Here is a 3,404-nt window from a genome sequence, read left to right as displayed (position 1 = left end):
GTAAACGCCTTACCTCCATGCTATCTCTCCGGCCCCTCAAATTTTTTCTTTACTACTCTTCTCTAGCTTTTTATATTATTCTTCTCCTACTTTACATACTTATGGATGAAGAGTTGCATTAACTAGAGATATTTTAATGAAGTAAGTTATTTTTTAAATTGAAACTTCTTTAGAAGATATGAGAGAAGAGAAAGTGGGAAATGTGTTTTAGAGGAAAAGCAGGAAAGAAACAGGGACAAGGAAGGTACATGTTCAAGAGATAACATGGATTCGAAGAGCGAGCACTAATTACAATCTTATATCAACTAAAACATTTAGATTACTTAGAGTGTTAATATAAAATGTTAATGTTTGATCAAAAATAGAAAAAATAATATAAAAGGCTGTTCTCTGAATAATTTTTAAGGTAACATTTTTTTTTATTTTTAATATGTCTGATGAACACTAGTTCCAACCCAGCAGTTAATTACAGCAACCTTGTTTTCAACTTTTAATGCCTGAGATGATTAGGTTCTCATGTCAGGGATTGAAAAATCACTTGTTTAATGTAACCAGTGTACCTTCTCCAAATTCCATTTTCCAAGTAGATTCCGTAGAGATTTGCTCTCAGAATTTTGCTTATTCATATGTGTTTAATCCTAAAAAATGTTTAAAAAAATTCTTATTAGCCGTCTGCCTGTGCTTCTGAATCCCTGAAGGTTTCCTCAGAGGCCTAGGGAGCACACCCCCAAAAAACTGCATTTTGAAGCTGCCCAGTAAGTACATATGGCTGCGGGGGTCGCTGTCCAATAAGCTGAGGTCTCTGGCCTGTGGAGGCTCTTCCCTGCTGTGCCTTTGTTCACTCTGAGGACTTCATGGGAAACTTCTTCTATGCCTGTCTGCCTGTGCTTCAGAATCCCTGAAGGTTTCCTCAGAGGCCTAGGGAGCGCACCCCCAAAAACTGCATTTTAAGCTGCCCAGTAAGAACATTCTGGCTGTGGGGGTTGCTGTCCAATAAGCTGAGGTCTCTGGCCTGTGGAGGCTTCGCCCTGCTGTGCCTTTGTTCACTCTGAGGACTGTCAACTAGAGGCAGCAGAAGAGCTTCACTTCGCTGCCATACAGTCTTTCTAACCAATGAACCCCACCACAACACGCAGGAAAAACCACACTACAAGTGTGACAATGGGGAAACCTTGCAGGCAAACACCATCCACAGAGAATGAAGGTGAAAGCTCGGATGACCTAATAAATTCTAACCACCTGATTAATCTCTGAGATAAGGAGTTTAGAATAGAAATATGGAAGATGTTCGTAGAACTCACAAAAAGCATAGATAGATCTGAACAGAACACAAAGACAGAAATCAGAAAACTCCAAACTAAAATAACAGATCTGAAAAACACGGTTGCTCAACTGAGAACCTCAATTGATAGCCTCGCCAACAGGGTATCAGCAGCTGAGGAGAGAATCGGAGTACTGGAAGATGTGATGCAGAAAAACTCAACACAACAGAAGAAATTGGAAAGGAACCTTAAGACAAATGAACAGGCAATGGAAAAAGTACTCAAGAAATGCAAACAGATGAAAATAGAAGTCTTTGATAAACTCAACAGAAACAACATAAGAATTATTGGAGTCCCAGAAACCCAGGAAGGAGATCTCCAGGAAGAATCAACTGTCAAAGACATCATCAAAGAGATACTCCCAGAGTTAAAGACTACATGCAATCAAATTCTGCATGCCCAAAGAGTACTAGCTAAAAGAGACCCAAAGAAAAACACCTCAAGACACATCCTCATTACAATGACAAATCCCATAGAGATAGAATACTGAAAGCAGCAAGATCAAAAAGGGAAATTACATTCAAAGGAGGATTTGTAAGACTTACAGAAGACATGTCACAAGAAACTCAAGGCCAGAAGACAGTGGTGGGATATTGTGACAAGACAGAATGAAATGAATGCCTCACCGAGAATACTGCACTCAACCCGACTCATGTTCAGGTTTGAAGGAAGAATACATAGCTTTATGGATAAACAACAGCTCAGAAACTTCACAGATGATAAACCAGCCTTAAAGGAAAAACTGACAGGTCTACTCTAAGACAAGAGAGACCAACAAGCACAGCAAACTTATCTACAAAGATGACATTAAATCCTATGACAATCATCTCCCTCAATGTCTTTGTGGTAGGCTTCATATCGTGATCCAGTCCTTCTAGCACTCATCTCTCTTGTCTCTGGGCATTGTTCAATAATGTCTTTTATTTTCTTAAAACACATAAGTGAATGAGACTAAAAAAAAAAAAAAACTAAAAAAAAATTCTGATTAACAAAAATGTTCTATGTATCATAAATCGTAAGGCCAACTTATAATTTATATTTACTTTAACTAGTCACTTAATATATCTTTACTATGAAACCACAGATAAGAGCTGCCTTTGCTTGACACAGCAACTGTTTATCTTGGTTTAGAATCAAAGTAAAATAAAAGATATCTTTCATGGCATTGCAATTCATATGAAGAAAATATTTTCCAATAGTAGAAGCATTTTGTAATATAAAACATTAAAATGTCAAGATTTCCTTAGCTAACAGTATATTTTGTTCAGTTCACCAGGTCATCAGTATTGGAAATATCACCAATAGATGGAGTCACTTTGGAAATTAAAATATAGGCTATATTTCTGTGAAGTAAATTTTATAATATGTTCAAGAATCCATTATTATGGCACTAGTCTTACATTTGAAATATTGAATTGGTATTTGGAAAGTTTTAATACATATTAATGCATTTTAATGGATCAGAAAAAATTAATATACTATTTAAATGAGAAAAGTTGTTTCACCTTCTGATGGACAATATTATCATATATTTATAAAATAATAAACTGTTTATTTGCTAGGTTTTAGAGTTTCTGGATATCAAAGAAAGCAACTATGAATTCTAATGCACAATAAATATTTGGAGTGAGTTGCTGATTGCTTTTTTGTTTTAGTGAAAGAGCTCCCAAGCACTGGAGTCAATCCTGACCAGGCTTTTACTTTTGGCCCTGCACTCAGAGATCACTCTTAGTATATTTCAGGAACATCTGGGATTTAAATAGGCTCAAGCACTTCCAAAGCAAACACCTTACCTGCTATACTCTCTCTGATCCCATGGTATGCTCTTTTTAAAAAGAAAAATACTTTTGAACACTGAATTGACTGAAAGAAAAGACAAAACTTACATGCACTGGGAAAAAAACTTTTTTTTGCTTTATTATAATAATAGCCATATTTTATGGTCTGTACCAAACCCACAAAATCTCCAGCATTACTTACCAGATGATAGAGACATTCTATACCTCTGTCCACTCAAATTAATGACTCCAGCTAAGTTTTGTGTGTGCCTGTACCCATGATGTTATGCTTACTCATAAGAAG

This window comes from Suncus etruscus, chromosome 2 (assembly GCF_024139225.1).
Source record: "Suncus etruscus isolate mSunEtr1 chromosome 2, mSunEtr1.pri.cur, whole genome shotgun sequence".
Taxonomy (NCBI): Eukaryota; Metazoa; Chordata; class Mammalia; order Eulipotyphla; family Soricidae; genus Suncus; species Suncus etruscus.
The sequence above is the reverse complement of the archived record's forward strand: the minus strand, read 5'-3'. Positions refer to the sequence as shown.